Here is a 26431-nt window from a genome sequence, read left to right on the forward strand (position 1 = left end):
TATATATATATATATACACACACACACCACATCTTCTTTATCCATTCATCCATCAGTGGACATTTGGTCTCTTTCCATACTTTGGCCATTGTTGACAGTGCTGCTATAAACATTGGGGTGCATGTGCCACTTCAGAGAAGCACACCTGTATCAGTAGGGAATCATTCTTGAGGAAGGCAGTGCTAAGATGAAAATGATATTTGAAAAAAAAAATACAACCTCTGTAGAGTGACTTGGAGATGGGAGAAACAGAAGAGAGGGAGAATAAGTGATAATGATGATACATACAGTTCTGTCTACCTATCTCTACTATCTTTGGTTTCAACAATTTTCTCTGCTATGTTGTGAGGCTGACTCAAGAACCTTTTATAGGTGTTGTTTCAGAGAGGTAAGAAGCTAGGAGAAACAGTTGGTAGCACCCAGGTACAAGCATGTGTCTGTTTCGGAAGGGCTAGCAGTCATGAGTGGAAAGATCAGATGTGGTGACCAGTGTTTCTTTGAAAGAGAGCTATGAACAGTAGTCATGGAGATCAAAGTTATTTGAGAAATTCCCATGTCTAATGGGATGGTAAAAAACATGTTTGTGGCACAAGATTATTCATAGAGGGGATCCTGGAATAGAGTCTGAAGAGGAATCCAAGAAGGCTGCATAATGTATACATATCACTCAGAGTTCAGTCTAGAGGTAAAATACACACTTGTTATTTTAATAGAACAAAAAATGGAAACAATTGTTTGAGATCTATTGTTAACAGGTACTGAAGAAAGGAAAAGACAAAACGAGAACAGTAAGCACAACCCTGGGGATGTAGAGAGAAGGAAGGGGTTGCCATTATTAAATGCTAAGTGGCTTGGAGGAAGGGCTGGGCAGAGCTGTTGTCTCTGAGGGTTGTGGCATGGCTGGGTGCTTTGAGTGTTGCAAACTGCAGTCAACTACTATACTGGGACAAACAGCTACTGTCAGGATGAAGAAGGGTTGCTAGAGTAACACAAAGAGGAAAGTAAAGCAATGACAGAAAACCAAAAGGGCAATAGGATGCAAACAGGAAGGAACAGTCTCCCTCTAGAGCCCCCTTGTGGCCGAGCTGAACAGGCAGCCACTGGCAAAGGCAAAGGAATGTTTTTATTATTTAAAAAAAATTTTTTTACTGTTTATTTATGAAGAGAGAGACAAAGTGTGAGTGGGGGAGGGCAGAGAGAGAGAGGGAGACACAAAATCTGAAGTAGGCTCCAAGCTGTCCACGCAGCTCGAACTCAAATACAATGAGATCATGACCTGAGCCAAAGTCGGACACTTAACTGCTTGAGCCACCCAGGCGCCCCAAAGGAACATTTTTAGAGTCTCAGCCTTAGTATTACCAAACAGTATAGAATAGGTTTTGATGTGGAGAGACAATAGTCTAATAACTAGGAAATTGGGCATAGATAGCAGTTTGTGGACTAAGTGTGATAAATACAGTGGAGTGATCAGAGAACATTTGATGGGCATTCTTTGACAGAGCATGATCAAGCCAAATGATGAGCTCAGGGCCTCTTCCAGAACAAAGACCTATAGATGAGAAGCTCATGGTGAATGATCATAACATTGTCAATAGCACCATTCCATAAGCACCTTTTATGTGCTAGGGAAAGTTACTTACTTTTCACATCCATGCAGTGAAGATAGGTATTATTATTACAATTTGCCAATGAGGAAAGAGGAATCAGGAGGTACATCCAATATGATTGGTAGATTATGATTCAAACCCAAGCCTGTCTGATTCTAAAGCCTGGACAGTAAACTTAGGTTTGATTCATGATTTTCAGCTCTATCAAATCTGTTAAAAATAAAATTGCCTATTGCTTTAGTCAATTTCAACTATCAACATGGGAGAGTATGTCTAGAAGAACATGGGGAAAATCAAAATTTGTCTTGAAAATGGTAAAGCTCTTTCAAAAAAAACAGTAACGATTGCGTGTGGGGACTTTGTGGCAAACCTGTGAATGCTCCATAATATGGTTAAAAAAAAAATGAAATAATCCTTTCTTTTTCCTATGTATATTGTTTTCTTCTGAATTCTTTTGTCTTTTACTGGTTTCTTTTGGCATGGTGTAATTCTTCCACAAAAGTTTGCTGACACATGGTTGATCAGTCATACTTTAGTGTGAGGCACTGAAAACCTGGCAAAACCTGTGTTTTGTTGATAGAGCTTGTTGACTGGGGTCGTGTGGCAATTTACTGATTTTTCGAGGAATATCTCTAGATAACAGTAGCTGTAGGTATTTTCTCTGAGTACTATAGTAGAAAAAGATTTAAATTTACAGAAAAAAATTAAGAATAGTGCAAATATACCTTTTTTTACCCTGTGCCATGTGAGAGTGTCATATTTTTGTGTGTATTTCCTATATAGAAGGGCTTCTTCCAGTATAACCAAATTGTATCCATCAAAATCAGGAAATGAGCATTGCTACTATCTCATCTTTAGACCCCATTTAAGTTTCTCCATTATGTCCATTATAGGAAGAGTCCAGGAAGAATTATGTAAAATAACATATGTAAAATAAAAAAAAAAAAAAACAGCCTTTTGCTGTTGTATCTTTTAGTCCCCTTCAGTCTGGAAAAGTTTGTCAGTTCTTCCTCAAGTTTTATGACCTAATATTTTTGAATGTCAGGAATTTAGTGAAATGTCGTTCAATTTTATGTTTTATAAATATTTCTGCATGATTTTTTTCATGAATATCATCTTCAGTAGGAATATCACCGTGGTAAAGTCTCTTATTGCATCCTCTCCTTTTTTATAAAATTTTGATTTGTTCCATTATTAATGTTATTAAGTTTGATCACTTGAGTAAGATAGTGTCTGCCAAGGCTCTCCACAGCAATATTACTCTTTTTCTCTTTGTAATTAAGTGTTTTGTGTGGGAGATACTTTAGGATTTTGTAAATATCCTGTTTTTCATCAAATTTAATTAGTTAATATCTATATGAACTCACAGATTTATATTTTGTTCAACAGTTATAATTTGCTACTGTAGTATTTCTTTCGATGCTTAAATCATCTCAGGTTTGACCAGTAGGAGCTCTTCCAGATGACCCCTGTCTCCTTTTTTGACACATTTCCATCATTCCTTGACCACTTCATCCTGGCCACAAGATTTTCTTGAAGTTTTCCAGCCTCAATGATGGAATCAGCCCTGGTTCCTTTTACAACAAATAGTATTTAGAAACAATAATCTGCATGCTAGATATGTTCTACATGGGTTCCAACTTGCCATTCTAGACCGCCTCCCCCAGTCCTTCAGCTGTTCTCATCTTACTTATGTTCTAAATGCCCATGTGCTGCTGTTTTGGCCTCCCTCCTTTCCCATGCAAAGCTACCTGCATCATCTGGCCTCAGCTACTGCTCTGAGGTGAAGTTTTTTCAACAAGGGAAGAGAAGAGGAAGATCTAAGACCCATATTCTACATGAAACTTTTAGAGGAATGGAGAAACTTCTGGAAGTTGGAATGGGAAGGCAGAACCACACTGTTGAGCTCCACTATGGTTTCAACTCTAAGAATACATACACACATACATGTATACACGTGTATATCGTATATAATTTTTTTTTCAACGTTTATTTATTTTTGGGACAGAGAGAGACAGAGCATGAATGGGGGAGGGTCAGAGAGAGAGGAAGACACAGAATCGGAAACAGGCTCCAGGCTCTGAGCCATCAGCCCAGAGCCTGACGCGGGGCTCGAACTCCCAGACCGCGAGATCGTGACCTGGCTGAAGTCGGACGCTTAACCGACTGTGCCACCCAGGCGCCCCTATCGTATATAATCTTTAAACCAAGTCAATTGTATTACCAAGTTCCCAACCAAAGAGGAATAATTTGTTTCCATATTCATTGAATGAAAACGTGGCTATAATGGATTTATCTAAAGATGTCTTGGTTTGGGTTCCCCAGACGCTGATTCTGAGATAAGGGTTCAAGTCTAACTAATGAATTTGGTAGGTCATCCCTTGAAATACTGGGAAAGTGGAGACATAAATCAGGAAAGAGAATGAAGACAATAAAAAATATACCCTGTGCTGGTTATCTCTGAGGATATCTAGAGCTCAGCCCCTCAAGGGAACTCCAGAAGACAATGAGAACATGTCTCATTTATCCCAACTGATGGCCAAGGAAGCAGTGATATTTACCGTTCAACTCCTTGTTTGTCGTTGTTTGAGGATTCAGAGAGACATTAACCTCCAGACTTCTTGTTGACCCCAACCAAAGACTGAGGGTGCTCCCACTGCCAGATGAAAAATCCTTATCAGAGAGTTGCAGGTGTCTGCATGCAGTAAGTGACCTAAGACACACAGAAAAGATATCAATGGGGGTGGTGACAGTTTCCTGCAGATGATGTCTTTTCAAGACTCTGCACCTAAAAGAATACATACTACTTTAGAGAGATTTTCAAGATACAATTTGTGTTACACCCTGATGAGACTCCAGTGAACCAGAAAAAACTAATAATATATATATATTAATATACATAATAATAGCTTATAATATCTGCTATTTTGAGTGCTGTACTCAATATTTTAGTGTTGTCAGGTTTTATACAGATTATTTAATCATTAAAGGAAATCCTTAAAGTCAGTACAATTAAGTATTTATATTTAATGCATAAGGAATCTAAGATTTTGAAAAGATTAGCAACTCGCTCAAGGTGACACTTGGTAAGTGATATTGTTGGGTTATAAATCGAGGCAGGGTAGCTCCAGAGCTCACACTCCTAGGCATTTTCTTGGTTTGCTAAAGCAAAACCCTTAGAGTTTCCCCCAAAGCAATAGAAGACCTCTAAAGAGGAACCATGGAAATGTTCCTACAATTAATCATCTAGTGAAGAAACATCGACCCAGTGATGAAGAGAGCTAGGATTTAGACAGGAGACCTATAAATGCAAGTAATCAGCCTTAGGTTCTAATTGGAGCCCTGGTGTAAAATTTTACCCTGAAGAAACCTATTGAGTTCAAAGCATCAGTCCCTTCTGTGGAACTCACTTCTAGCTTCTGGGAACTGCTAATGAGAGAAACCGCACAAATGCAACAGGGAACAAGAAGCTGGGGAGACACTGTTTGCTGGTCTAGGACTCTGAATTGAAAGTTGATAAGTACAAGCCATACATTTGGGATCATTCACTCAGTTTTCGGTTAAAAAAATGTTACCATGCCTGTGCCTTTTGATCTGGATTCTGACAGAGTAGAAATTCTTAATGCAAGTAAGAGTCTTTCAACATAGAGAAATAAGTCTTGTCTCTAAAAGATCTAAAAAAGAATGGAAGATGAGTATTGATTGTAAAGCTAATCTAAGTTTCATTCTGAATGGAAGTGATTGAAATACATGTTAAGAGGCTATAGAAAAACATGTTGCGTTTTAAATGTGTTTAAGAAATTAGCGAACTGTCCTTGGAACATGGGTGTGGTATGATGTGAATATATTTTTGGTTGAAACTAGGTCACTTCCTATTTTAACTAGGAAACTTTTGTTTCAGCTTTAGTGTATTTTTAAATACTGTATTGAAAAATACAGTTGTTCACAGTCATTATTTATATCTGAGCTGATGATCGCTTCAAGTATGTGCCTAAGAAAATGAGTACAGCTATGAATCTGATAAATGTGGATCTTAACTGAAAAGGTTTAAGGAGTTTATTAGTCTATCTTCAGAGGAAGCATTTAACAAAGGGGAGTAGATAAAAATTACCAGAGAGTCATGAGGAAAAAAAAAAACTGTGGGAAGGATGATAGTAGTTTGACATCAAAGAATGATTTCTAACAGGGCCACCTGGGTGGCTCAGTCAGTTAAACCTCCAACTCTGGTCATGATCTCACACTCTGTGAGTTCAAACCCAGCATTGGGCTAGCTGCTGTCAGCACAGAGCTCGCTTCAGATACTCTGTCCCCCTCTCTCTCTGCTCCTTCCCCATTCACACACACTCTCTCTCAAACATGAATAAACATTAAAAAAAAAATAGATTCCTTAAAAAAACAAAACGTGATTTCTAACATCCATCCCACTGTCCACCAGACTTTTCACATTGCAAAGATACCAATTATCTACACTTCCCGGCCTTGCCTGGACTAGTGCATAAGTCATTCAGCATGGTCACAGCTAGAATCCAAATGGATCAGGAAGATATTTTTTGCTTGTATTCAATCCTATGAAAAACAATGTTGAACCAAAAAAAAAAAAAAAAAAATTCGAAATGCCTGCCTTTCCTTCATGTGGAAAATGGATACATTTCGGAAGAGCAGATCTTGGCTTTACTGAGATGTATACTCCAGTGATCTAAGTGAGTAAATGCCCAAGCTTTCCCACTTCTCTTCATAGATTTTGAGCAATTGTCTTAGCTTCTTTCTTAACCCTATACAAGGAAACTTTCAAATAGTAACCACTAACATCCCGATAAAGTAAAGAGATAATAATAATAAAAAAAAGAAAACATTTCCATCTGGAATCTCTTCAGATTTCAGGGTGAATAGATTGGCAGATACCTGGTAGAGCCCTGGGGCCAAAAACTGAACTTATTTTGTTTCTGTTTTCATTTCTCCCTTTTTTGCCTTGTCAGTTGAATAACGTCTCTGCTGATTTCCTGGAGACTCAAGTCTTCCCGATGGCCATTTGTCACTCCCTCAGCTTCCATGGCCGCTGGCTATGGGTACTAAAAAAACACCAAGGTGAAGAAGAAAAAATCAGGAAATAATGTTTATCTGAATTCGCTTCCAGAATTTCGACTCAATTTGGAAACTGAAGCCAAGTGGCAAAGTAAAGATTTTCTTTCCATGGATCATCTAATTGCCCCAAAAAGGCAGCCCTTGGGAGTGTTGCAGATTTTAAGCATTCAAGGTGTGTTGACTATAGACTGGGAGTCATAAGGCAGATGGCAGGGAATCTGCTGGAAGGCTGAATTTTCACTGGTGCCAAATAGGGCTGACTGCACAGTAGTTAAGTGGGGTAGCTGTCAAGGAAAGAGACACTTTGCTTTCCCTCCCCTACAGGGACAGTTGAACCACACACTTCCCTCCTTCTCTGGTTCCCAGTTGCCCTGGGCATTTTTCTCTGTTACAGCATTTCACTCCTGAAATGAATGGCACTTAGCAGGGAAGGTGTCTTTGGTAAGTATTTTACAACAGTGCAGGAGTTAACAGTTTCTTTTTTCATTAAAAGTGAGTTTTTGGTGGCTTTGTGACTGGCAGCCCAGAAACTTCTTACTTCCCTTTGATGCAGTGATCTCATAAAGAGTCTCCTTTTCCCAGACATCTGCCAAAGGGAAGGTTATGCTCCTTTCCTCCCTTCCTTCTGCCTTTGTTCCCTGCTTCCTTTCCCTCCCAAGAGTCGTAAGAGAGATTTTTGCAAAATCCCTGTGAATATGCATCGGTGATAGATGCCAGATATTGCCACCAACAACTACCATACCGAATGATTTATTTACTAAGGGGAGTGTGTGGGGGGGTGGCGGCTGGCGGAAGGGGGTGAGTTTCTAAAAAAGCTTGGGTGACATGGGAGGTAGTTATAGCTCATTTAAAAAGGTAGCATGCAGAAGAGAAGAGAAAAGTAGTATTTAGTCACCTTTACAACATCAGTGGACATACCAGTGGTAATTTTTTAAAATGTAGATCTGCTGCTGTTAATATTCCACTTACAGCCAATTAAATATTGACAAGGTAATTCTATTGCAAGGGGGATAATGGAGTGTTCCAAAGTCAGAATGTGTCCTCCTTAAGGACGGGCATTATATCACGCTTATTACTGCTGCCCAGAGCTTACCACAGGGCTTGGCACAGAGAAAGCACTAGATAAAGATTTGTTAACTTGAATTGAAAAAAAGTTAGTAGATCACTACATCATGAACTCTGCAAAAGTATTTATGAGAATTAGGATAGTGATTATGTGTAAGTGGAAGCTGATTTATCTGTTATTCTTTTGACCTACACTTCATTAGCACAATCACTCTTCTGTAGGATGATGCACCTGAGACATTACCAGGGCTTAACGTATCATCTGAAACATCCAAGAAAAATTTGATTATATTCTGTATAATTTTAGTACTTTTAGTCTTAAGGGTCTTTTCCTGGACTTTAATTCTTTGAAAATTAGCAATCCATTAATGATATATAGGATAAATTGCTATAATCAGTGTCTATAATTAACCAGAATGCCGAATGTGCAGAGATTAAAAAGTGTTTTTAGGTGGACAGAGCTGGGCTGGAATGCGGATTTGGCTGTGGCTAGCTTTGTGATCTTGGGCAGGCCCATTAGCATCTCTAAACTTTGGATTCCTCATCTCTGAAAATGGGAAGAATAACACCTTCTCCCTCCAGGGCTGTTGGAAGATTAAAGGAGATAATGTATGCGCTCTGCATAGTGACAGCTACTTGGCAATCCTTCACTAAGTGGTTGGAATAGGAGCAGCGGCCACCCTGGAGTCTGTCCTGTGTTCCCCACTTGTGGTGCCTTGTGATTATTGTGTGGACCATGTACTGGGAGGGAGGAATCCCTGGGTGTGTGCCATTGGGCATCCTGTATTTCTCTCTAGGGCTCACAGCCTTATACTAAAAAGGGAAGTGCTAGGTACGGAAAGAGCTTTTCCAGTGTTTGGCAGCATGTTATTAGTATCGCAGGTGGAATTAGTCTAGATGTCTATTTTCCAAATATAATTTGTTACTTTCTAAGGTGGATCTATACACATACCTGTATTTTTTCCTCCAGTCCCACAGGCAATTTTAGATCAGTTCCCTGAAAATGCCATCTGTTCTTTGTAGTCAGAAATGAAAAGAAACTGAGTTTTCAGCTAGACTAGGAGATTTGCATTTGAATAATAGGTGTCAGATACCTTGGTACCCATTTCTTTTAAGTGTGAAGTTAAATGCTTGTGACTCCACTAAGTGTTGGGAGGCAAGATGTTAATATGGTAATTATCTTTTTCCTTAATGAGATGATATTGAGAAGCAGGTTTAGAAAAAATTACAGAATAAGACGCTGAGCAGGAAAGAAAGAGGAGCTGGCTGGCTTTCCTTTCTTTCTCTTGGTAGGGCCAAGGTCGGGGGAGATGGAGAAGAATCCATGTGTTGTTGCTTAGAAATTTGGGCTAGATTTCATGGATGCCCAGACCCCTTTCTGTGAGCTGGATAAGGACTCAAAGTCTGAGGACACTCTGTCTTCTGACAACAGTGGGATTCTGTAAGGATAAAGGCCTCAGAAATTCACTGCAGACATGCTGGAGATATAATAGATTCTTCCCTAATCCTTCCACCCCTCTCCACCTGCAGTTTCAGGAGTTCCCCAAGATCACCCTCACTTCTGACACCAAGTGCAAGTTCTGAGTTCCCCAAGATCATCCTCAAGTTCAATAATTCACTAGAAGGATTCACAGAACTCAGAAAAGCTGTTATACTTACGGTTTGTTACAGCGAAAGGATGCAAATAAAATTTAACACAAGGAAGAGTCCAATAGGGCAGGATCCAGGATATAAGGCATGGTGCTCCCTGTGGTCTCCCAGTGGAGTTGTGTGGACAGCCTCTGTTTCTCTCAACAACACTGTGTGGCAATACACATGGAGTATTGCCAACCAGTTTACTTGATCCTTGGTGGCCAGAGTTTTATTGGGGCTTGATCACAAAGACACGGTTGATCATCCATGTAGCTAAACTTAGTCTCCAGCCCCTGCAGAGGTTCAGCTGATACCGTATGGAACAAAGCTCTCCGCCAGAAATCACTTTGTTACCATAGTCTATCTCGCATGGCTCAAATCCCAATGGTGAACAAAGACATTCTTATCAGAAACGACATTTCAGAGGTTCAGAGATTACTTTCCAAGCGCTGATGGCAAACACCAAACCTTGGTCTGGACAAGGTTAATCCTGTACTGCACACCACCCTGTCCTCTTTCAAACTAGAAACATAATTTAAGATCCTGATACAGAATTCAAGTGAGATGGCTACACAGAGCAAGTAAAGAAGTATCATATCCAGTCTGGGTTCAACTTACTTCTGGCCCTTGATTTCCTCGAAGCATTTGCAATTGTCAGTGACAGTTTCTACATAGGTAGGATCTTGCCAAAATTGAGGAAATGGACAAATTCTTGTAATTCCACTGCCATTTTACTCAGACATTACCTTACCAAACCATAAAAGACAGTCTAAAGAATCCATGCAATTTGATTTAAGAGATTAATTATAAATACTATTTTCCTGATCCTGAGCCAAGTTGAAAGCAACATCTTCATCTTTAAGGGAATGTGCGTATCCCTGCTAGTGTCTACTAAAGGAGAGAATTCTTCTCGGTATGCAGGCTTACTCATCCCAAACATTGCAGAAGGCTCTCCTGTGAATTATCAACAAAATAGGATGGCTTCCTTCCTTCAGGTCACCCTGTTCATTCATCCATATGTAGGTGTGGGAGAATGAGCCTTAATCAAGCTTTTCATCTTCTTACTCCATTTCAAGCAAACCTATTGTTAGGATGCTTTGAGCTATTATCAAAAGCTCATGTCCCTCCAAATCTCACTCCCATTTTGTCCAACTTTACTTAGGAACCATAAACCAAATGCCTGTGGAACAGGTGAGTATGTAAATGTATGAAGTATAACATGAATGTAACAATAGATATTACTGGAGAGTGTGGCAGAATGGGGATTATCAGACTGCAAGAGAATTCATATACAAATCTAAAAATATTTTACAGGCAAATAAAACACATCTTTTGGCAGCCATGGCCCATGAATCACTGGTTTGAGATTCTTATAACAGAGGGATAGAAGAGAAAATACCCAAATATTAGTAGGATAAAAGACAGAGTTTACCCTTTGGCTCAACATTTCAAATATTTTCAGATTATGCAATCTGGTTTAGTGTTGACTATAAAGATTCGGTTTTCCAATTTTCCTAAGAAATTTTTGTAAAAGAAGAGAAACACAGAAGTGTACTTGGTATTGGATGGAAACATCAAGCAAAAAGAATTACTTTTGCCATTCCATTCATCTTTTATTCTGTATGGTATGGATTTGACCCAGAAAGGGAGAGTCCATGAAAACTTTTGATTTAAAAGCACCTAAGATGCCCTGTGATAGGAATAATAGAAATACACATTTTAAAGTAACAGGAAGTAAGTAATAATATCCAATCTTTAAATTAAAATCTAGGCAGTGGAACAAGAATGGTGGAGAGATTTATGAGGTAACGTTTTTGACATCTCCAATCTAAGGTCACACAAAGTATCCAATCTGTAAAGTATGTTTATGGAAAGTAAATCTAGAAGTATCTCGTGGAGATTGAAGTAAAGTCCAGCTTTCTGCATTTCCAGCACATAGTAGGCATCAAATAAGTCTTTACTGAATGAATCAAAAATGGTTGTTTGCATCCCTTCTCAGGGCCCTGCTGTGTTTTCTAATCATGCATAGCCCACGTCAAATGAAAGAAGATAAACTGTGCAGAGTGAACAATAGCCATTGTCTTTTCACCTTCCCCCAAATAAGAAGCAGAAAGACCAGGGTTTGAGGGGAAATTATTCTCTTGATAAAACTCCAAATACTTAAACTTTTATAAGGCTGGCCTTCCCAGCGAGATTTTAGATCCAAAGAGTTTCAGTAAAGAATTGGCATACGCACTCACAAGTTTGGGTGCTTATCCAAACTGAAATTAATCTCTGAACCTTATGAGGTTTGCTGAGTTCTAAAGAAAGCTGAGAGAGCCAGAGAGGGCAGAGAAATCACAGAGAAAAACTGAGGAGAGTGATCATAGGAAAAGCTGCAGAGACCAGAAAGATCACAAGGGTGAGGGGGGGAGCGGAGGAGGGCACTGAAAGGGGTTACTGAAATGGAGGAAGAGGATAAGGGAGGAGCAGAGGTAGCTTGGCGGGAGCCAACAAGGCCAGAGCAATCACAGCAGAGATGCTGAGGGCAGAGGGAGCGCTAAGAAAACAGAACTGAGTGGGGAGATTACAGAGGTGCAATCAGTACAGAGGAGGAGGGCAAGAAACATGCCCTCGAGAAGGGCTTGACTCCAAACTCCGACTGCTTAAAAGGCAAGAATGGCAAGACCTTTCATTTGGATTGTGATAGTTTGAAATCTGGAAAAGATTTTCCTCTCCCTTCCTTTCGTCTCATTTCTTCTCCCTTCCCTTGTCCCATCTCCTCTAAAAAAGAGGTAGGAGAGGAGAAAAAGGAGGTGATTTGATTTTTTTCCTAGATATTTTGCAGTTTGATTACCAATATGTCCTGCAAGACTTAAAATGCAATGGTGAAGCTTAAAATATGAATCTGACTTGAAACAGAATATAGGCTATCTTTCTTCCTTTGGATAATTCCCCATCCTTCTTCTGAAAATTCCATGTGAACAAACTATTACATTTGAGAAGAAGCAGAAAAGCAGACTTTTCAATAAACAAAATGCTAGTAATACTACACCAAACTAAGTGTTTGGGTCTTTAAATATTAAACAGAAATACTGTTTACTGGACCAACTGCCTTTATTACATGATGAGACAATAGCTTGAGTGAATCACGTCACTGAAATGCAAGATATTGTGGACTATTTAGTCATGCCGCAGTGCTGGCATCACAGAGTTTTAGCTCATCTCCTTGGAGCAGATATCTTTCCCAATTCAATCCAGTCTTTTGCAGGTGAAGAAACAGACATCCAGAGAAATTGGCATGCTGTCTTAAGGCCACTACTGAATAGTAAGACTTTAAACTCCACGTGTACTAAACAAAATTCTGACAAGATGCATAACTTTTTACACCTTCTCAGTTTCTGGATCATTATTCATTTGTAGGCTGCACTGAGGGAGGCTGTCATAGGTAATTGAAATTAAAAGCAGAAAAGCAGCTATTTTAGTCTGACCCCTGAAATAACCCCCTTGGCCTAGAATCTGGGTACTCTTGGTGGGATGTCTGTTCCATTGTAATGTGTTGATAAAAGCCAGCTCTCTTTCTTTTCCCCAGACGGGTCTCACATGTATGCCCTAACCCAGTCTATCAGGGCTTGTTTTGTTCTTTTCTGTGATTGTAAATGTGTGATGTTTAGTGAGACTTGGAGTGGGAGGAAGGGGTCAAGTATGAGAGTGCATGAATAAGCCATACCTATCACCAGTATAAAAACACGCGACTAAGATCGTAACAGGGAAAGGCAGTTATCTTCATATTCAAAATACCATGGGGAAGTTTTATCATTAAAAAATCTTCCTCTTCTCCACCTTGCTCTACTGCTAAATAAGAAACCAAGGCGGCACAGTCCTTACTCTTCCTGATTTCTTAGACTTGCTGGGTAAGCACATGCCTCTCTCAAACTCCATCACTAGTTTTCATTTCAGACCTTGGTCCTGAGTTAACACAGTGGAAACTTTTTAAATGGCTTCCAACTTCCAGCAGCGACTGGATTACAACAGCTCCTCAAACTACAGTGTTATTGTACTCATGAAAACAAAGCTTTTTCCATCTGTTTCAAGATTCTTCCAGTGACTTTATTATTATGCTATTTATTCTTTTCTCAATAACAATTCAATCATTTAAAATTTCTTTAGTACTAATCACGTGTGGGTCATCTGTTGGAGTGAAAGTGTTCACAACATTGGAAGGCAGTGAGAGTTTGCAGGCATCTCTCCCTGGCACATAAAATGCAGCTATGTGAAATCTTGTTCTTATTTATATTGACTTACAGGGGCGCCTGGGTGGCTCAGTCGGTTGAACGTCCGACTTCGGCTCAGGTCATGATCTCTCGGTCCGTGAGTTTGAGCCCCACATCTGGCTCTGTGCTGACAGCTCGGAGCCTGGAGCCTGTTTTGGATTCTGGGTCTCCCTCTCTCTCTGACCCTCCCCCATTCATGCTCTGTCTCTCTCGGTCTCAAAAATAAATAAATGTTAAGAAAAATTATATTGACTTACATACATCTGTCTCTTTTTCAAACTGGAAGCTCTTCAAGTTTAGAGAGTTTGGTTTCTCCTCCTGAGCTAACTCCCCCTAGCCCATGGTATGACATACAGAACACAATCACTGTGATTTGTTGGCTAATAGGCATCTCCAGGAAAAACCATCCTTTGCACTCGACTTGGTATGGGCAAGCTAGCTTAACTTTTTTCAGTTACTGGTTCCATGATATTTCTTCTTCTTGTATTTTCCAGAACAGATACTGGTGACTACTGTCTTTGATTTTCCCATGCCTACTCCTTTGTCCCTGCGTTCTGAGAAAATAACACCTACGTCACTTCATTGACTTGCTGGGAGGACCAAATGCAATGCTGTACACCATTCGAAAGGTAGGTATAGAAAACTTTACAAACAGGTGTTATTTTTATAGAGCTGCTTCCTTTAGTGTGAAAGTAGAGAATACAAGCAATGTACTTGTGAAACTGGATACAAATATATCATTCATAAATTTGGGACATAGAAATGTTGGCAATTCTATACATTCAATAACAATTAGAAACACATTTTTATCAGGCCAACTATCAGTAATGGTAATCATGGAAAGCAATAGGTAAGAGAAAAGCAATTTTGTTTTACTGTTCAGTGGACCAGAGATATGCAATTAGATGCAAGCACCACTTAAATGTGCATGATGCACGATCATATGCACACTCAGTTATCCTTACAGTCTCAGTAAATATCATCAGGTAGGAGTGTGGACTCTGGTGCAAGATTGCCTAGGTCAGAATCTGGCTCTTTGAACTTAGTAGCTGAGAGATTTGTCTGCCCCTTTGCTCCTTATCTGTAAGAAAAGGAGGATGAAAATAAGAGTACTTAACTTTTCAGGTTGTTGAGATGATTAAATGAGCTATCTATACAATAATAATCTTAGAAAAGGGCCTGACATATAGAAAGCACTCTGTAGTTATTAGCCCGAGTTATTCTATTATTTCAAACCATCTCAATGAATGGTCAGAAGTGTAGTCAACCATTCTAGGTTTTGTTCTCCAAGATATTTAACATCAGGCCAGGTGAACATGTAGGTGGTAGGTGGTGCTGCTCACTCACTTCCAGCCCTGGCTGAGCTTTCATGGTGAAGAGGTCAGATCCTGGATTCTGCTGAATGAAGATGGTAAGGAGCAGGAAACAGTAGACTGATGCAATAACTGAATGTTGTACAAGACGAAATCAAACTAGATAGCCTGCCATTGCCAAATGGCCAAAAGCAGAGGCATTGGGTCCTTATCCCAGCTCTGTCCTTGACCAGCTATATGGGTGACATGTTCCAAACTGGCAGTTTAGGGGTCGTGGTGGCACAGCACCAACCACGGAGCATGGCTGCTAAGGCGCCCTGCGTGGATGTTAGTTTCTGTTCAGTTTGGCCAACCATATGCGGTTCTGTTTTGTTTCAACTCTCTGGCTTTGCTTTAATGACTTGAGAGAAACAGCAGATTTTCATTCCTTTTTGCAAATATTTTAGCACTTAAAGATTGTCATTCGCACAGTTGTTACATCGATAACAAAGCGAGCCTGAGCCCTGCTTGAGCAGGGTCTGTTTCTGGGGAAATAGCCTGTCTGTTTCTGCTTTGCCTCATCTGCCATGTAGATTTTAGTTGTTAATTGGGGATGGAAACGTTTCCAAGTTTTCTTCTTCCCTAGGTATTGATCTTTGGGTGAACGTAAAGTCTTAACCCCTTAAGCTTTATCACCATGCTTCCTCTACCTTATCAATTCAAATGGATTTAGCATGTATTATCAGTATTTAGATCTTGACTTCCTTTTACTTCTTTCTCCTTTAAAGCAATCTGTCTAGCTGTAAACCTCTTGTTAGAAGAGATTATATGATTGTTTTGTGGTTTTATAATCTGTTTGAAGGAGAAATGGCTGCACACTTGAGGATTTAAAATGATGTCTCAACAGGAAACAGCTTCTCTGTTGAAAACCTGATTTCTCACAGAGCTGCTTTTTCTTTCTTTATAACAAAATTTTCAGATTTGATCACACTGCTACCAGGACATTTCATTTTATTTAAATGCAGCAACACAAACATTACTAATCTGGTTTCCCCAAGTTCATTTGCGTGCTCCCTGTCAACAATGGTTTTATCAGCCATCGAAATCTAATGGAAACGGCAGTGCTGCATGTAATCATCCAATAATTATAAAATAAACAGACTGAAAACTCAGACGCGTTTGAACAAAAGCCATCAAAGTAACAGAAACAGGAGAAAAGGTAATTAAAGAGCTTTCTCTATTCAGCTTTCAACATTACAGGTTTATTTAAATGCAGCTCTAGCTGGAGACTTGAGGTGGATTGATTGGCCAAATTTGTTGGCTGACACTATTCTGAAATGTGTCCCCTTAAAAATGTGGTAAAGAAATGGAAAAAGCACGATAATCATGGCACCTCAAAAGCTTGCTTTATTTCTCCTCTGAGAACTTCTGTGGTCACATGAACAGGTGACAGTTAATAGTAGATGACAAAAGGCACTGCCCTTTATCATTTAAACACCGAATCTTCAGAGGTCTGGGCAAATAGAGCAGTCTGGTCCCTGACTATAAAACTGTGACGTCAAAGGGTGGCTCAACCTAGGCTGCAAACCTCCACTTGAGTTTGTCACCTGCTCGGGAAAAGGAAGCTGCCTCTCGGAGGCTGTGATGCTTGAATGCAAGCAGTTTAGCAATAGGAGATTCAAACTTTTGAAAGAGAGGTAACAAAGCCCTAAGAATAAGCCCCGGTCATGAATGTATATATAGTCCTAGGGCTGGTTGGCATAGCAACTATTTCTGAGAACCCCGGTGCTGCTTAAGTAAACAGCTGAAGCACAGAGCGTGCCTCAGCTAAGCTGGGTCCATCTGTAGTATCAGCATGTGAGGATCAGAACGGGAACATTTTCTCCAGTGAATCAATGATATTTTGCTATCTCCTCCTAATAACTCCATTGTTCCCAGCACTTCGTGGCAGTCCTCTGGTTCTCTCTCTTTTTCCGTATGGCCATTTTGTTGAGTAATCTCCACATAGGTGAATCTGACTGTGTGGGTTTTGGGAAAACTAGAAAGAATCTTAAGCTCAGTATCTTTCCTCTGTTATTTGCCAAGAACGTCCAAGGAAAACACATGGATGATTCAACAACAGCTCATTATGATGATCCAACAGAAATGATAGCTGCTGAAGCTTTTACTTCAAAGTTCAGCACACTGGGTAACTGCAAAGGTTTTGGTATCAGACAAACCTAGCTATGGTTTCTGGTTCCGCTAAAAAAAGCGGCGTGACGTCGAGCATATTATTGATCCATTGGAAATGTTATTGATCCTTTCTGCAACTGTTTTCTCAAATGTAAAATGAGGATAGTAATGAATACCCCATGGGCATTTGAGAACTAAATAAGATATTGTATTTAAGATACTACATGCCGTACTCAAGAAATGGTAGTGCTAACAGACCTTTCTGGGTTCCTACCCAATGGCATTTTAGAACTTGATGTGTCCAGTGCTTTTTCACGTGATTCAGCAATAACTCCTGATTTGTCTAAGCCATGTATTGTGGTCTCATTCCGCTCATTAGTGACTGATTTGTGGTGGATATGTGGGCCTAGTTCTTGCCACCGATATAGCGAGTTCTTGGAAGACAGGTTAGTGGTAAGAGATTAGATCCACTCAGACTATGATAGTGAGGGACTCCCACAGGTTTCAAGGTTACAGAGTAGATGAGAAAACACATTATGAGAGCTTTTATGTATTTTTAGTGGATGCCCTTAGATACCCAGGATTTGTAAGTAACAATTGGAAATTTTTGTTTGGGCTGGGCTTCATTATATGTGATACTCTTCTGGAACTGAACTCTGCAAACCATTTTTTTTTTTTTTGTAAGCATTTTAAGAGTATATGCTATAATGCTTTGAAAAAAATATATAGTTGAATAATTTACCCGTATCTTATTTTTGTGGTGAAAGGATAAAAAGCAAAACAAGACAAAAGAAAACACAACACCTTAATCTCTTAGAAACTTTTGAGTTCTTCTCAGAAAGTTCTTTTGAGAGAATGTAAGGGTTATAACTAATAGGTCTTTTCCTTCTCTACTACCCATTTCTGATGAGGGAAGAATGGGAAAGAATCCATGGTGAGCCCAATCGGAGTCACTTTTATTAGTATCAAAACATCTGTGATTCCTGAGAAAAATGAACTGAGTATCATCATAATTCTGAATGTCTGGAAAAGAATTCTGAATGTTTTATATCCACACTCCCCTACCTTGATCTTCCTTATAAATCTTTTCCCCAAAAATAGTTCTTCTAAGTCCAAAATGATTTATTTTTGTCTTGCTGTTACCCCTGATAATTTTAAAGTTTTGTGTTTCTAAAAATTTGTATTGTTTTCATGAGTCATATCTTTTTTTCTGATTATTGTAAGTTAAGGTTTTTCTTACTCTGTAAAACTCAGGACTCTATAAAGAAGAATGAGATAACAAAGGATGAAAGCTACTGTCTGTGAGCCGTGAGTTCTGTTCCTTGGGAGTTTCACTGAATAATCTGCTACTAATATGATGCATGATATTGTCTTGGCAGTTTATTATATTGAGGCAATAGAACATAACAGATTGGAAGGACTATCTTGATCTATTATATCAAGAATCCACAATTTATAGCTCTGTCTATTTGTTGGTAAAAAGACACTCCCCGAGAGAAGGCTTGTACATACATGTAGTGATAAGAATGCGGTCCTTTAAAAATGTTTTGGATATCCTTACATTTGTACGGGGCCCGTGATTAGGACAAAAATTCCTTGTGTTTTATGTAAACACACAAAATACATGTATTTGTTAAATACACCTTATTAAGTTTATCCTCCACAATAACCCAGTGAGGTAAGTTATGTGAAATCTCAATGCAGAGATGAAAAGCCTGAGGTACAGAGGAAGTTAGATAACTTGCCTAAAGTCACATAGCAAATGAGTGGCAGAGGGACTCCACCTCAGGTCTTTTGATTCTTAATGGTATTGTTTAATTTATTTTTTCTTCACAGCTGCTTCTCCGGGTATGTGTGGTTTAGCCTAGGGCTAACACTTTATTCATAACCACTTGTAATACAAATTTTTGGAGATGTTGTTGTTTGTCTTCAGGCTACGGTTGAAGGCTGGTCAGTTTCTGTTCTCAAAGAAAAACAACTAGGTAAGTCCAACATCTTCACCTTTCCCTTATGGATCTCCCACCCTCCAGGCCTACTCTGCATCCACCCTAATTGCGGACCAGACACCAAACAACAAGGGAACACCCATACCCTCAGAACTGAGGAATTATTCAAATGATCCGATCCATAGGAGGCGCAAAAAACCTAGCTAACCCCAACCTACCTGCGTTACTTAAGCCGCATCCTCCGTCTCCAGCCTGACTTTACTTGGTCCAATCACTTATGTGGCCCTGCCTGGCAGCCTTCTCTCACTTGGAGTTGAAGTAATAGAGTTTTGCCTTTCATCTCTCTGAGTTTCAGTGGGTTGTGTCTTGTCCTGAAAAGAATCTTCAAATCTTACACACCACCACTTTGGAGTTTAAATATGTCTCTAACCTTTTCAGATAAACTGTGATATAACTGGAAAAGCTTTGGATAGAGAGACAGGTATCTGAGCTTCTACTATAGGCTTTGTGTGGCCGTAAGCAGTTTATTAAACCTCTCTGATTCTCAGCTTTCTCACCTATGAGATGAGCAATCCTCTTCAAAGCAATGGTTCCTGTTTTGGGTTGGAATTCTATCATTTTTGTGGTATAAATTGGTTTTGCCAAAGTACAAGGGTATCTGAGGACAAATTGAAAGAGGAATAATCAAGGGGCACCTGAGTGGCTCAGTTGGTTGAGTGTCCGACTTCAGCTTAGTCATGATCTCGCGATTTGTGAGTTCGAGCCCCACATCATGCTCACTGCTGTCAGCACAGAGCCCACTTCAGATCCTCTGTCCCCCTCTCTCTCTGCCCGTTTTCCACTCATGCTCTCTCTTTCCCTCAGAAATAAAGAAAACATAAGAAAGAAAGAAAGAAAGAAAGAAAGAAAGAAAGAAAGAAAGAAAGATTCAACTGGAAGTCAGTGCCTACATTCTATACATGTGAATCTTTCAGTATGGTTTATACACATTGAAGTCATGATAACATTATAAAACGTATCATGAAGAAGCCCTTTTGTCAAAATGATAGAATAGCACACAAAACTGGACTCTAGCTAATAAAACAATAATGACTGGTATCTATCTAGGCTGATTGGTAGCCCATCATTATAGCACCAGAAACTTGCTTGTTAAGGGTTTTGAAAGTCTCCTTTCCAGGATGTAACCTATGAATTCCGAGACCATTTGTTAAAGTTCCTTTGAGATTGTATGGTTTTTTATTTTCCCATTCTCTCTCTTTCTCTTTCTTTCTTTATTTTATTTTTTCTAGTCAGAGACTTCTGAAGCTGCTGAAGGTGCAGATTTTGGTGTCATTGACCTGCCTTCCTCTTTGTTTGGCGGTTGATGAATCCTTGGGGAGAGATGTCTGCAACCCTGATGGAGGGCCAGAAAATAGAGCTTCTCTAAATGGCCGTTCCTGGACGCCTGATTTTTCTGAAAGATAGGCTCTTGATCGGGCAAGCAGGGACTTAATGATTTATGCTCTTATGCTCAACTCCAGATAAAGTTAGATTATGTCCTAAAGCGTATATAGGAGGAAAAATTATTAAAGCACTAGGATTGTCAGTGATAAATTAAAAAAAAAGGGGGGGCAGATGAGAAAGAGAGAGAGAGAAAGAGACATTATTAAATGGCTTGTATTTGAAATGGTTTCCAAATTTTAGCAAACTGGGAGCAATAATAGAAGAGTCTTTTTTTTTTTTTAATTTTTTTTTAACGTTTATTTATTTTTTTGGGACAGAGAGAGACAGAGCATGAACGGGGGAGGGGCAGAGAGAGAGGGAGACACAGAATCAGAAACAGGCTCCAGGCTATCAGCCCAGAGCCCGACGCGGGGCTCGAACTCACGGACCGCGAGATCGTGACCTGGCTGAAGTCGGACGCTTAACGGACTGCGCCACCCAGGCGCCCCTAGAAGAGAAAGTCTTAAAACACTTGTGTGGCCTCATCCTCTTCCACCAGGCGTTCTTTTTATTCAAGGTTGAGCTCAGGGTTTTATGCTGTATTTATATTTTAGAACTGGAATGGATAAAAAATAGCATTGCTAAGGCTTGAAAGAAGCATGAGATTTTTTGTTTTTAACCTCTCGCTACCTCTTTTCTAAAGACAAATGATGTGAATTAATAAGTTAAATAAGAGATGGGTTCAAGATCCCTCCTTGGGATTAGAAACAGAATTAAGAGTCTAAGTTATAATACCAAATCATTCTAGAGTGCCTGAGAGGTTCTGCTCATTTTGTAATTGGTTAGTTCTCTCATGTAAATTCTTTAAAATACTTTCTCCTTCATGTCTATCCTAATTTACCCAGTCTGGTAAGGGACAGTACAGGTGAAGAGCCATCTCCTTGAATGGAAGTTTCTCTAACGGAGCAGAACTTTGCAGATGGCCTCACATCTCTTTACAATTTCTGTGTGTTCTCCTTGTTTTCACTGTGCTCCTCCTTCTGACCACAGTCACCTTTTTTCTTTGGAGGACTTTCCTCGGGCTACTGTAACCACTTGGCCTGAATGTTCAAGAGGCCCTATAGACAGCTGGAGTGCCTGGGCACTTATGTATCCTACAGATGCCTGTGGCCAATGGGTGACTGGTGTAGAAGTACGGAAGCTCATCTCCTCTGCCTCAGTGCATTCCAGACTTCTGATGCAGGATCAGGTTGAAACCATCATCTGTGAGACTTTGAAATATTACCCTGGCTTGGCTTCTGCCCCTTCCCTGTCCCACTTTCCTCATTCCCTTAGCAGTTCATTTTGAGAGTATTTTCATAATGCAAATCTTATCTCAAGGTCGGCTTCTGGGAAAATTGACTTAAAACACAACTCTTCTGGTATTCCTTTTCTTTGAATTCTATTAGCAACCTTTATGTGGTTAAATACTAGTAATAGACTGTGTCCTATGACTTGCTCTCTTTTCATTCCAAGGGGATTATGGTTTCTCTGATGGTGGATGGGCTCCTATCTAATGCCTACTATCTTTACTTAGTGGTTTTATCCTGCATCTATTTCCAAAAAAGCTTTACAACAATGAGTAGGTAAAATAAAACCGAAATTAGTGGGCAGAAGGTAAAGGATGGGAACCAAAATATAAAGGGATCGACAAGGAGGAAAAGCAAACAACTACAGATTGAGAAAGGCAACTAAAATTAAGAATAATACTTAGCTTGTATTTCTTAGCAGCTAGGATAGAGAAGGAACCATGATTTTTTGGGTAGTTTTCAATGTTTAATCGCATGAGGGTGTTATAGTTATCCATTGCTCAGTAACAAATTACCCCAAATGTAAGCAGTTTGAAACAACTCTCTCACAGTTTATTGTCTCTCACAGTTTCTAAGGCACAGGAAATGGGAAGTGCTGTAGCTGGGTGGTTCTAACTCATGGTCTCCTAGGCTGCAGTCAAGCTGTCCTAACAGCTGCAGTCACATCAAGCCTTGACTGGGGGTAGAAAATCCATTTCAAAGCTCACTCATGTGGTTGTTGGCAGGCCTCAGTTCTTCACTGGTTGTTGTCCAGAGGTCTGTCTTCTTCACCGCATGTGTCTCCTCATAGGTGGCATGAATGACCTCAAGACATAGCAGCTGGCTTTCCACGGAATGAGTGATCTGAGAGAAAGCCAAAACAGAACATGCTATATAATGTACTTGGGGTGATGATAAACCATTACTTCTTCTCTATGCCCCTGGTGTCACAGACAAACCTTCATACAATGTGGGAGGGACTACACGGTGTAGGAATGCCAGGGGAGCAGAGATCCCTGGGGCCATCTTGGAGGATGATGACCATCAAGTATGTCACATATATTCATTTCTCCTGAAAGCTGAAAAAGTGAAAAAAAGAAGACCATGTGTGTACAATTTTTTTTGTATGCTCTACATACTTGTCATATAAAGGTTTTTGAATGAATATTTATGGATATTCAAAATATACTAGCCTTCTAGGATGTTTTCTCCATAACAAAGAGTAAGTCAACTAAAAACTATTGAGGACAAAGTATCTGTACGAGATACTACATTGGATACTGATTTGGGCACTTATAAATCAATCTTTTCAAAAGTGTTGTAGATATGCCACTTCCTGTATGTTTCTAATGTTTAGCAGGTGCTTAGATTGCTTCAGCAGCCTCTCCAATGCACCTTTCTTTGTCTAAATTCTCTTCATTCTATATTTCACTTTCATCATGTCATTATTGCTTAATGGCTCATTACTAGTATAATAAAATCCAATCTCCTTGACTTTTCAAAGCAGAATTTATCTACCCAAGTTGCTATTCTACTACTTCCATCATGAGGCCTTGACCTCAACCTGGAAGTATTTTCACTGTATTCCAAGTGTCCATGCTAATTTTTAACTTATAACTTGTTCTTGTTGCCATCTCACCTACTGAGAATTTCTTATTTCTTATTCTATTCTTTGTTATCTACAAGTCCTTGTTGAATCCTCCTCCTCAATATTTCCTTTGGTTCAAGTCCTAGTGTTTCTTAGGTGGATAATTATCTGTTTTTTTTTTTTTCTTTCAATTTTTAGGTTCTTTCTGCTCCAATCCACTCTCCATATTGCTACATTATTTTTACGTGTCACATTGATCATATCACTTCCTTGCTTAAAATGAAAAAAAAAAAACACTTTAAGGGCTTGACACTTAGTAGGTGCTCAATAATTGTTAATTGCATGAATAAAAGATCCAGGTAAAATGCCACTCTCTATTGCCATGAAGTCTTTCCGTAATTCTATCTCTCACTTTGATCTTTTTCTCTTTTGAAGTCCTGTGATTGTCTATATTGTCTCTATCACTCATTTTGATGTTCTATGATGTGTTTCTCCCGTTATCACTTAATTTATCTCTGTCCTTATTCTTCATTTGTTGATTAATTTAATACATTTTTTGAGTACCTACTCTGTGCCACACAACATACTAAATCTTGGGGGTACAATGATTAGGAAAAACAGACAGGCTTTATACCTTCATGGCCCTTAGAGTCTCGTTGCAAATAGGGTTGGAATTAAATAATTAAGGAGGGTATAATGATAGATTGAAGAAAGTGCTACAAAGGAGTGATTGTATGAAGGCTTATCACACAGAAACCAGCCTTAGACTCAGACTTCAGAGAGGCTCCTATGAGAAAGTGACTTTTTTTTTTAAGAGAGAGAGAGAGCAAGAGAGAGCAAGCAAACAGGGGAGGGGCAGAGGGAGAAGGGAGAGAGAGAATCATAAGTAGCCTCCATGCCCAGCTTGTGGAGCTCAACGCAGTCTATATCTCAGGACCTGAGATGAAATCAAGAGTTGGACACTTAAGTTACTGAGCTGCCTAGGTGCCCCAAGAAAGTGGGGCTGAGCTTTTGAGCTCAGATTTGAACCACATACCAAAGAGGGCCAGAGCAAGGAGTGAGGGTAAAATGCCCTGTTTTAGGGGCGCCTGGGTGGTGCAGTCGGTTAAGCGTCTGACTTCAGCCAGGTCAAGATCTCACGGTCCGTGAGTTCGAGCCCCGCGTCGGGCTCTGGGCTGATGGCTCAGAGCCTGGAGCCTGTTTCCGATTCTGTGTCTCCCTCTCTCTCTGCCCCTCCCCCGTTCATGCTCTGTCTCTCTCTGTCCCAAAAATAAATAAACGTTGAAAAAAAAAATTTAAAAGGCCCTGTTTTAAGCAATGCAGTGGAATATATAAGGACTGCATAATGGGATACAAATTTAAAAAGAAGGCCAGGGTGGCTGGATTCAGAAAGAGAACCAGGACATTAAAGGAAAAAAATGGTGAAATCTGAACAACGAATGGAGTTTAGTTAATAGGAACGTACACATGTTAATGTTAATGGCTTTTGGGGTACCTGGGTGGCTCAGTATTTAAATATTCGACTTCAGCTCAGGTCATCATCTTGCGTCCATGGGTTTAAGCCCCATGTCGGGCTCTGTGCTAACAGCCCAGAGCCTGGAGCCTGCTTTGGATTCTGTCTCCCTCTCTTTCTCTGACCCTCCCCCATTCACTCTTGCTCTCTCTCTCTCTCTCTCTCTCTCTCAAAAATAAATAAACATTTTTAAAAAAGAATAATTTAATGTTAACGGTTTCTAAGTTTGACAAACATTGCAGTAATGGATGATGGTAACATTAGGGGAAACTGAAACTGAATGAGCAGTATATAGGAACTCTCTATTATCTATGCAACTTTTATGCAAATCTAAGATTATTCCAAATTAAAAATTTATTAAAAAAGTAAGGCCAGAATGAAAAAGTTCAGTGCATAAAGGAAGAAGGGTGCAAGATAAGGGTGTAAGATTAAGACCAGACCAAGATTCTCAGGCACCTTGTACACCATCTTAAAAATGTTGGTCTTCAGGGATGCCTGGGCAGCTCCATCAGTTAAGTGTCTGACTTCAGCTCATGATCTTGTGGTTTGTGAGTTCGAGCCCTCCGTTAGGCTCTGTGCTGACAGCTCAGTGCCTGGAGACTGCTTCAGATTCTGTGTGTCCCTCTATCTCTGCCCTCCCCTGCTTTCTCTCTGTCTCTCTCTAAAGTAAATAAACCTTAAAAAAAATTTTTTTTTAAATCCTATATTAAAAGAATGTTGGGCTTCATCTTGTAGTAAGGGGAAAGCTGTAATAGTTGTCACAACAGAACTGCATTTGAACATATCTGTGGAGAGTGGGTTAGGGAGATACTTGGGTGGGATGCTTTTGCAGTTAATCAGACAAGAAATGAGTTAAACTAAGGTGAGCCTGACTCTTCTTGGCAACCTATATTTTTTGGAGTGCATTTGCCTTTTATTTGTCTTTAATGTCGATCATAGAATTCTGCACGTAATATCTGCATGACACATTTATTGAATGAATAAATGAATAGGTAAATAGGTGAATTAATGAAAAAAGATCAGATTGGGTTAAGCAGCCCCTTGGCAATACCATGGTGACCCTGTCCAAAACGCAAGGGCTGGACTGCTGATTTCTGACAGAATCAATAGACTTTCCCTCATAGTTTCCCCTCTTACTTTCAAGGACCCTTACTTATTCCAGAAATGAATGATTTCTTGTCTTACATTTGGAACACCCAGGGCTTGCGCAAAGGTTTAGGGAGGAACACTGAGGGAAAAGCGGAGGTTCAAGAATGCTTTAAAAGAAAACTTGAGGGGCGCCTGGGTGGCGCAGTCGGTTAAGCCTCCGACTTCAGCCAGGTCACGATCTCGCGGTCCGTGAGTTCGAGCCCCGCGTCGGGCTCTGGGCTGATGGCTCAGAGCCTGGAGCCTGTTTCCGATTCTGTGTCTCCCTTTCTCTCTGTCCCTTGCCCGTTCATGCTCTGTCTCTCTCTGTCCCAAAAATAAATAAACATTGAAAAAAAAAAATTAAAAAAAAAAAAAAGAAAATAAAAAAAAAAAAAAAAGAAAA

At 39.8% G+C, this 26431-nt stretch overlaps 2 long non-coding RNA genes across 8 annotated transcripts in view; one reads left to right on the forward strand and one right to left on the reverse strand.

Moving 5' to 3' along the window:
• LOC121037880 (uncharacterized) overlaps positions 1-26431 on the forward strand; it is a 157119-nt gene that overhangs the window by 13685 nt on the left and 117003 nt on the right. For 6 of the 7 annotated variants that reach the window (XR_005794039.1, XR_005794037.1, XR_005794040.1 and 3 more), the window contains one exon: positions 14134-14268. This is a non-coding gene — a long non-coding RNA (uncharacterized LOC121037880). Of the gene's footprint in view, positions 1-6507; positions 6862-14133; positions 14269-26431 lie in introns of those variants that run through there. The other variant, XR_005794042.1, reaches the window with a different exon arrangement.
• LOC121037881 (uncharacterized) lies at positions 22351-22934 on the reverse strand. Its single transcript, XR_005794045.1, has 2 exons — positions 22759-22934; positions 22351-22663 (listed from the first exon to the last, which is right to left on the reverse strand). It is a non-coding gene; the product is annotated as an uncharacterized LOC121037881 (long non-coding RNA).

Source organism: Herpailurus yagouaroundi, unplaced genomic scaffold (genome assembly GCF_014898765.1).
Source record: "Herpailurus yagouaroundi ecotype Mexico unplaced genomic scaffold, PumYag 164, whole genome shotgun sequence".
Taxonomy (NCBI): domain Eukaryota; kingdom Metazoa; phylum Chordata; class Mammalia; order Carnivora; family Felidae; genus Herpailurus; species Herpailurus yagouaroundi.